Source organism: Palaemon carinicauda, chromosome 1, assembly GCF_036898095.1.
Source record: "Palaemon carinicauda isolate YSFRI2023 chromosome 1, ASM3689809v2, whole genome shotgun sequence".
Classification (NCBI taxonomy): domain Eukaryota; kingdom Metazoa; phylum Arthropoda; class Malacostraca; order Decapoda; family Palaemonidae; genus Palaemon; species Palaemon carinicauda.
In genome coordinates this window covers 79,118,162-79,128,161 of record NC_090725.1, presented here as the reverse complement: position 1 = coordinate 79,128,161, position 10,000 = coordinate 79,118,162, and the positions used below count along the sequence as shown (strand labels likewise).

General features: G+C 33.7%; 1 protein-coding gene and 1 pseudogene across 1 annotated transcript in view; one reads left to right on the top strand and one right to left on the bottom strand.

Moving 5' to 3' along the window:
• Window positions 1-10,000, top strand: part of LOC137648144 (uncharacterized) — an 874,425-nt gene that overhangs the window by 121,305 nt on the left and 743,120 nt on the right. The gene's annotated exons all lie outside the window — the stretch shown is intronic.
• On the bottom strand, window positions 5,388-5,489 carry LOC137659186 (5S ribosomal RNA; annotated as a pseudogene).

Genomic DNA, 10,000 nt, shown 5'->3' with positions numbered 1-10,000 from the left:
GTTAATTTGTTCTCTTCATTTATTTATTTCCTTATTTTCTTTCCTCACTGGGCTATTTTTCCCTATTGGAGCCCCTGGGCTTATAGCATCTTGCTTTTCCAACTAGGGTTGTTGCTTGGATAGTAATAATAATAATAATAATAATATGGCTCAAGAGTTATGAAAGTTATTAAAGTTATTGTCAGTGTATGGGAAGAGGAAAATGTGTAATTTGTTGAAATCTGTGATCATTGAAAAGATGCTTGTGTTCCTTTTCATGTGAAGAAAAGGTTATCATCACCTGTCATGAGAGTTTATCGAAAGAACCAACGAAGATTTAACAATGATTTCTGCAAGCCAGGAAAGGACACAAGGAAATGAATAAACTACAGGAGAAGAATAAACAATAGAAGTAAAATATTTCAAGAACAGTGATTATATTACAATAGATCCCTCAAATATAAACTACAAAAACTACAAAAAAAAAAAAAACAAGAGGAAGAGAGTACCCCCAAGAAAGATAGATCTAATCGAAGAGAGTAGAAGGCCATGGTACAGAGGCTATGGCACTACCCAAGACCAAAAAACAAGGATTTCGTTATGGATTGTCCTAGGAGAACTGCTTATCATAGCTAAAGTCTTTCTCCTACTCTTACTAGGAGGAAAGTAGCCACTGAGCAATGAAATTTCAGTAGTTAACACCTTTGCCGAGGAAGAACTGTTTGGTAATCTCAATGTTGTCAGGTGTATGAGCTAAGAGGAGAATATGGAAAGAATAGTCCAGACTATTCGGTGTATGTGTAGGCAAGCACAAAATGAGCCGTAACCAACGAATGAGACGCAATGTAGTACTGCCTGGTTAGTCAAAGCCCCAATAACTTTCTAGTGGTAGTATCTCAACGGATGTAGTCGTGTATGCGTGTGTGTATATATATATATATATATATATATATATATATATATATATATATATAATATATATATATGTGTGTATATATATATATATATATATATATATATATATATATATATATATATATATTTATATATATATTATACAGTATATATATTATATATATTATAAATAAATGTTATGGTGTTTATAAATGTATATATGTAATTATATATATATATATATATATATATATATATATATGTATATATATACTGTATATATATGTATATATATATTAAACAGTATATACACACACCATAATAATATTTGTATCTATATATATTACATATATATATACATATATATAATATATACATATGTATATTACATATATATAATATATATATATAAATAAATGTATATTATGTAATATATATATATATATATATATATATAAATATATATATATATATATATATATAAATATATATATATAATTATATTGTATATATATATATATTTATATATATATTGATGATTTGTTGTTATTATTATTATTATTATTATTATTATTATTATTATTATTATTATTATTATTATTATTATTATGATACTATATAGCATAACCTCTTTTGGCTGATGTGTTTGACAGTAAGCAGAGTAATGAGGAACTTGATCTTCCTCATGCCTTTTTTCCTGAGGCAAAACTCACTAGTTTAGCTTTTCTATCTCGTGAAATCAAAGCTCTTGAAGGGCCTTGACGCTTATGGAGGTGTAGAACTCAATGGTATTTTTCTTATGTTTATGAGAAAGACTCCAGATTTCTTAGCTCCAAAGTTATCTGTTATTTCGCACAAGTAGCTCAAGTCCCACTGATTACCGCCCAATTTCCATAACTCCCATATTATCTAAAGTTTTTGAACGTCTTTTGTCAAAATGTGTTAATAGGTTTGCTGAAAGTAATCATCTGTTCCCTAGTTTGCAATTTGGTTATCGTAAAGGCCTTGGAGCATGTGATGCCCTTCTTAAAATCTCCAATGCTGTACAGAAATTCCTTGATTGTGGACAAGAAGTTCGTATGATTGGTCTAGGTTTTAGTGCTGCCTTTGACCGTGTTAATCGTGAGGCCCCTTGTTTTCAAACTCAAACAATTGGGAGTGGGAGGGTCGTTCCTTTGCATTATTATATAATTTTTAAGTAATAGATCGCAGAGAATTGTTGTTGATGGGCACCGTAGCGAGTATAGGAATGTGATATCTGGTGTGCCTCAGGGTAATGTTCTTGGCTCATTACTTTTCATACTATGTACACATGACGTGTGGTTTATAATTTTTAAGTAATAGATCGCAGAGAGTTGTTGTTGATTGGCACCGTAGCGAGTATAGGAATGTGATATCTGGTGTTCCTCAGGGTAGTGTTCTTGGCTCATTACTTTTCATACTATGTACACATGACGTGTGGTTTATACTAAAAAACAAGCTTGTTGCATATGCGGATGAGGCTATACTCTTTGCATAAATTTCATCCCCAGGGTTGCTTAATCTCTTGATATACATCTGGCTAAAATTAGTGCACGGTGCGCTAACAAAATCAAACTATGATTGTAAGTAGCTCAAGGACAGCGGCTCCTCAACATCCTGATCTCATAATTGATAATGTTTCTTCAACTCTGTATGACTCTCTTGAGATATTAGGTGTGATTCTTAACACAATTCACTTTGGAGAAACACATTAGGTCTGTGTCTTCTTCGATTACACAGAAAATTGGTTTACTGAGTGTTTTAATTCTTTCATTCTACCTTGTTACGAGTATTGTTCTCCTGTCTGGTCTTCAGCTGCTGATTCTCAACTTAATTTGTTGGACAGGAATTTACGGTCATTGAATTCCTTATTCCTGATCTAGATATTAATCTCAGGCACCTTCCTTCAATTAGGTATGTTGCATAAGATTTTCAGGCCTTCTCCATCATGAGGCTCAATACTACACAGTATTCCAGAAGTTTTATTCCAGCTGCGACCAAGTTGTGGAATGATCTTTCTTACCGGATAGTTTGATCTGTTTTGATGTTGTTACTGTTTTTTTAATGTTTTATATTGTTCATTATTTCTCATATTTTTTATTTTTTTCCTTATTTCCTTTCCACACTGGGCTTTTTTTCTCTGTTGTAGCCCTTGAGCTTATAGCATCTTGCTTTTTCATCTAGGATTGTAACTCGGCTAGTAATGATGATATATATATGTATATATATACACACATATATATATATATGTATGTATTAGTGTATGTATATTTATATATGTGTATATATATATAATATATATATTTTATCTATCTATCTACCTATCTATCTATCTATCTATATATATATATATATATATATTAGTGTATGTATATGTATATATAATATAATGTATATTTTATCTATCTATCTATATATATATATATGTATATATATGTATTTATAATATACATATATATAATATATATTTTATCTATAAATATACGTATTTGTATATATATGTATATATATATATATATATATATATATATATATACAGTATATATTATACATATATACATTATATATATTAGTGTGTGCATATGTATATATGCATATATACATATAAATATATAACATATAATATATACATTTCATGTATATACATATACATATGATATATATATATATATATATATATATATATATATATATTTTATATATATATTATGTATATGTATATATGTATTTATATATATGTATACCTATATATATATATATATATATATATATATAGATATATATATATATAATATACATATATAATATATATATGTATATATATATATAAATATTCCGGTATATATATGTATTTGTATATATATATATATATAAATTTGTATAGATGTGGATGTATGTAAATCCCCATGTTAAGCATTACAAATAAATCATAATTATAATATAATAGCAATGCAATCATACAAAGGAAAATTGAAAAAGTCAAGAAATTATAGGAAAGAAAATAACTGAAAATATTTCTCAGAAATTTACAAAAATATTAGTGGAGATGGATGTGAAATTTCCAACCGCATCCTCTTTGATGATGAGAGTCCTGTGGCCCTGTCGTTGAACGCAGTCAAATGCCATTAACATTCACCAGCCACCCATAGTTATCCACTAGGTGAACCGTTTCAGTATGTCTGATAAGGTCATCTGTGAAGGTATTTTGCAATGTTCAACGACGAAAAGGCTGATATATGGCTTGGTTATCATCAGTGGAATGAAGTCTGCTGTGCGGGGTTTTATGTCGTATGGCTGACGTAGCTTTGATTGTGGTGTTATGAGTTTTCTTGACTTTATTGTTGTAATGAGGATGGTGTAGAGCAGTGGTTCCCAACCTGGGGGAAATTTGAAGCTTCCAGGGGGGAAATATTTACACTACCTACTAACTAAACCAAGCGGAAAATGTCCACATAGTACGTGCGGCAATTTGTTGTTAGCCATTCAATTGTGATATGATCATATCAGTTCTCAAAGACATGATATTCAAGGGGAGAATTGGAGTGTCATGCCCATTTCTGAGGCAAGCGAGTGGGCATGAGGGCTGGGCGGGGCATGAAGGGGGAAATCTGGATGGTTGAACTGGGTGCAGGGGGGAAATGACAGAAGAAAGGTTGGGAACCACTGGTGTAGAGTTTGGGTTTCCTATGACTGTTGAGCAGTGCCATTTTTTGAGCTTGCAGAACCTTCCAAACTTCTTCGTCTTTCAGACAGCTAGTATTGAAAAGCAGGTCAGGGTTAATGGAACAAACCTTGAAGTCTCCCAAACCCTACGTCTAGGTTCAGGATGAAGTAGATATTGAATATAATGGACAGTGAGAAATGTGATTTTATCAATATTTCCAGTAGCCCATTCTTAGACATCTTTTTTTCACCCGGTAAAATGAAGTCCAGATTATCATGTGTCAATTTCTTCATCAAATCAATTCTCTCTTTCTACCGAAGCTGTCATTTCTATATTTACTACCATTGCTTTTCACGTTTTTCTCCAAACTCCATCGTGCGTTCATTATAACTATAGTCACTTTCTTTTAGCGAGTCATATTTGCACAGTTTCGCAGCGGTGCCCTTTTAGCTCGGAAAAGTTCCCTAATCGCTGATTGGTTGGACGAGATAATTCTAACCAATCAGCGACCAGGAAACTTTTCCGAGCTAAAAGGGCACCGCTGCGAATCAGTGCAAATCTGCCTCGATAAAAGAAATGGACTATAGCTCTCTTTGTAATAATATACATAATATAGCACCCAATCTTATCAAAGATAGGAGAGGAAATGAGAGAGACTTAAATTCTCACTAACGTTTCAATAATCTGGTGCGCACTTGGTTGTGTGAGCGCAAGCACGATAAGAGAGCAGGAAGAGATGATGTATTATGTCAGTGCTTCCTTATAGATTGTCCAGTCTACATAGACTGAACACGGGCTCTTGCGTTGGCAGCCCGTCGAAGAGGGTAAATGCCAACAGCATCTGGTGTTCCCAGTACTGACCAGACCCAACGTTGCTTAACTTCGCTGATCGGAGGTGAAGCGGTGTTTTCAACGTAGTATGGCCGTTGACAAACATCAACAACAACAATAATAAGAATAGGGAAGTGGGGAATATGAGGAAAGGAAGAGTACCTCTGGATACAATCCAGTTTATAGCTCAAAGGCAGGTACTCGGGATGGGAAAGATTAAGGAAATAGGGAGAAAGAGAAGTACAGGAGAAGAATAAAAGAGAGGGGCAGACCCTCTTGCGATATTAAGGAATTGGTATTATTATTTCAGTCATTATAGTCTTTCTTCATTAATTCTCCCTTAGTTTTTCTTATAATAATAATAATAATAATAATAATAATAATAATAATAATAAGAATAGGGAAGTTGGGAATATGGGGAAAGGAAGAGTACCATTGGATACAATCCAGTTTATAGCTCAAAGGCAGGTACTCGGGATGGGAAAGATTTAGGAAATAAGGAGAAAGAGAAGTACAGGAGAAGAATTAAAGAGAGGGGCAGACCTTTTTGCGATGTTAGAGAATTGGTATTATTCATGATAAATGTCAGTGTGATCTTTTCAAAGGAACTTTATAAATCTATGCTGGAAATAGAGGTCTACCTTTGTTATGCAATTTCAGGAAATATTGAATTGGTAGATATTTGGACATGGTAAAGAAATAATTATGAGAAGGGTCGTAAAATTTTTAATCCCATCGATCTTTTATTATTCACAAGACCTCAACAACGACTATAATAACCCGCTATCAGCCTTTAGTATTTTGTTTTTAAAGTGTCTTACGTTTCGTAATTAACCTCACACAGCCTCATTAGCTTGGAGATATTTTACATAAAAAACTTGTCATTCCTCTTTTTTTTAGATTAGTAAATTTCACGACTAAAAGATAGTTTTTAGAAGCTCAATTAAACCGATTAAACTTCCGAATATCTCTAAAAGGGGTTTTATATTAATAAAACCCCTTTTAGAGATATTCGGAAGTTTAATCGGTTTAATTGAGCTTCTAAAAACTATCTTTTAGTTATGAAATCTACTAATTTAAAATAGAGGAATGACAAGTTTTTTTTTGTTATTTTACATAAAAAAACTTGTCATTCCTCTTTTTTAAATTAGTAAATTTCATGACTAAAAGATAGTGTTTTGAAGCTCGGTTAAACTTCCGAATATCTCTAAAAGGGGTTTTGTTAATAGCGAACCTGACATTTTGAGTGATTTTACATAGAAAACTTGTCATTCCTCTTTTTTTAAATTAGTAAAATTTCATGACTAAAAGATAGTTTTTAGAAGCTCGGTTAAACTTCCGAATATCTCTAAAAGGGGTTTTATTAATAGCGAACCTGACATTTTGAGTTATTTTACATAAAAAACTTGTCATTCCTCTTTTTTTAAATTAGTAAATTTCATGACTAAAAGATAGTGTTTTGAAGCTCGGTTAAACTTCCGAATATCTCTAAAAGGGGTTTTATTAATAGCGAACCTGACATTTTGAGTTATTTTACATAAAAAACTTGTCATTCCTCTTTTTTTAAATTAGTAAATTTCATGACTAAAAGATAGTTTTTAGAAGCTCGATTAAATTTCCGAATATCTCTAAAAGGGGTTTTATTAATAGCGAACCTGACATTTTGAGTTATTTTACATAAAAAACTTGTCATAACTTTTTTAAATTAGTAAATTTCATGACTAAAAGATAGTTTTTAGAAGCTCGATTAAACTTCCGAATATCTCTAAAAGGGATTTTATTAATAGCGAACCTGACTTTTTTTTCAGGTCGTTCCGTGGTGAAAGGGGTTTATTAATAGCGAACCTGACTTTATTTTCAGGTCGTTCCGTGGTGAAAGGGGTTTATTAATAGCGAACCTGACTTTATTTTCAGGTCGTTCCGTGGTGAAAGGGGGTTTTATTAATAGCGAACCTGACATTTTTTTCAGGTCGTTCCGTGGTGAAAGGGGTTTTATTAATAGCGAACCTGACATTTTTTTCAGGTCGTTCCGTGGTGAAAGGGGTTTTTTTTAATAGCGAACCTGACTTTTTTCAGGTCGTTCGTGGTGAAAGGGGTTTTTTTAATAGCGAACCTGACATTTTTTTCAGGTCGTTCCGTGGTGAAAGGGGTTTTTTTAATAGCGAACCTGACATTTTTTTCAGGTCGTTCCGTGGTGAAAGGGGTTTTATTAATAGCGAACCTGACATTTTTTTCAGGTCGTTCCGTGGTGAAAGGGGTTTTTTTTAATAGCGAACCTGACTTTTTTCAGGTCGTTCCGTGGTGAAAGGGGTTTTATTAATAGCGAACCTGACATTTTTTTCAGGTCGTTCCGTGGTGAAAGGGGTTTTTTTTAATAGCGAACCTGACTTTTTTCAGGTCGTTCCGTGGGTGAAAGGGGTTTTATTAATAGCGAACCTGACATTTTTTTCAGGTCGTTCCGTGGTGAAAGGGGTTTTTTTAATAGCGAACCTGACTTTTTTCAGGTCGTTCCGTGGTGGAAAGGGGTTTTTTTTAATAGCGAACCTGACTTTTTTTTCAGGTCGTTCCGTGGTGAAAGGGTTTTTTTTTAATAGCGAACCTGACTTTTTTCAGGTCGTTCCGTGGTGAAAGGGTGTTTTATTAATAGCGAACCTGACATTTTTTTCAGGGTCGTTCCGTGGTGAAAGGGGTTTTTTTAATAGCGAACCTGACTTTTTTTCAGGTCGTTCCGTGGTGAAAGGGGTTTTTTTTTAATAGCGAACCTGACTTTTTTTTTCAGGTCGTTCCGTGGTGAAAGGGTTTTTTTTTTAATAGCGAACCTGACTTTTTTCAGGTCGTTCCGTGGTGAAAGGGGTTTTATTAATAGCGAACCTGACATTTTTTTCAGGTCGTTCCGTGGTGAAAGGGGTTTTTTAATAGCGAACCTGACATTTTTTTCAGGTCGTTCCGTGGTGAAAGGGGTTTTTTTTAATAGCGAACCTGACTTTTTTCAGGTCGTTCCGTGGTGAAAGGGGTTTTATTAATAGCGAACCTGACATTTTTTTCAGGTCGTTCCCGTGGTGAAAGGGGTTTTTTTTAATAGCGAACCTGACATTTTTTTCAGGTCGTTCCGTGGTGAAAGGGTTTTTTTTTTTTAATAGCGAACCTGACTTTTTTCAGGTCGTTCCGTGGTGAAAGGGGTTTTTTTTAATAGCGAACCTGACTTTTTTTCAGGTCGTTCCGTGGTGAAAGGGTTTTTTTTTTAATAGCGAACCTGACTTTTTTCAGGTCGTTCCGTGGTGAAAGGGGTTTTATTAATAGCGAACCTGACATTTTTTTCAGGTCGTTCCCGTGGTGAAAGGGGTTTTTTTTAATAGCGAACCTGACTTTTTTTCAGGTCGTTCCGTAGTGATAAGTCGTACAGGTCAGGAAGCGGATTGGCCAACAGAACATCCGCTTGGAGATAAGATTCTCTCTCTCTCTCTCTCCTCTCTCTCTCTCTCTCTCTCTCTCTCTCTCTCTCCTCTCTCTCTCTCTCTTTCGTACTTGAGTAAGAGCTATTTCCGCCAGTGCAACATTGCGACATGAAGCGGTTGGTTCATGATGTTTCCTCAAGTGGTGATGATTTCTTGTTGAGTTTTTGCTATCCTTGATTAGATGAGAAATCTTTTGTGTTTAGATCAGTGGTTTTCCAACTATCTTACCTGACGCCCCCTTTTTTTATATGAAATAATTCTTACATTTATATCCTAGCATTGTACAGGAAAACAGATTTCTGTTTGTATTACATTTTAATAATGAAAGCCACTCAAACAAATAATAGTACATTCCAGTAACTAAAAACGAAACATTTGTTTCAAAGTGAGCGAAAAAAAAGTTTGAACATTAGCAAATTGGTAAAATTGAGTTGCAATTTTAAGAATAGATAATTTGAAAACATGGCATATAATATTTGGAAATACTTATGAGACTAAGGCACAATTTCTGGTCAAATTTAGTGAGATGGATGCATGTATGTAATGACAGATATTTGTTCTTTTAATGATTCTATTATTCTATTAAACAAGTAATTTCGAGCAGATGACTTCAGGCCCCCCCCCCCCCCTTTGTATCGTCCTCACGCCCCCCTAGTGGGGCGCGCCCCCCAGTTTGGGAACCACTGGTTTAGATATTTATAATACTAAAAGCTGCAGTAGCTTAATTATTCAATGTATGCTGAAGAGTTATGAGGTCATTTGACTGGCCAGACAGTACTCTATTGAACCCTTCTCTTTGGTTACGGTTCATTTTTCTTTTGCCTACACATGCACATTATAGTCTGGCCTATTCCTTTCAGATTTTCCTCTGTCCTTATGTACCTGATAACGCTGAGATTACCAAACGATTCTTCTACACCCAAGGGATTAAATACTGCACTCCAATTGTTAAGTGGCTACTTTCCTTTTGGTAAGGGTAGAAAATATGGAAAATGAAGTTGGGTTTGATTACCGAAAGTAAAAAATTACCTTTATTTTTAGGAAAGAGCTTATAGAATTTTAAAATACTGATGATCTATTTAGAAAAAAGGTACCGTAATTCCGTATTTAGCAAAGTATCATCCATATTTGGGCCCCCATTTCATGCGTCTCTCGG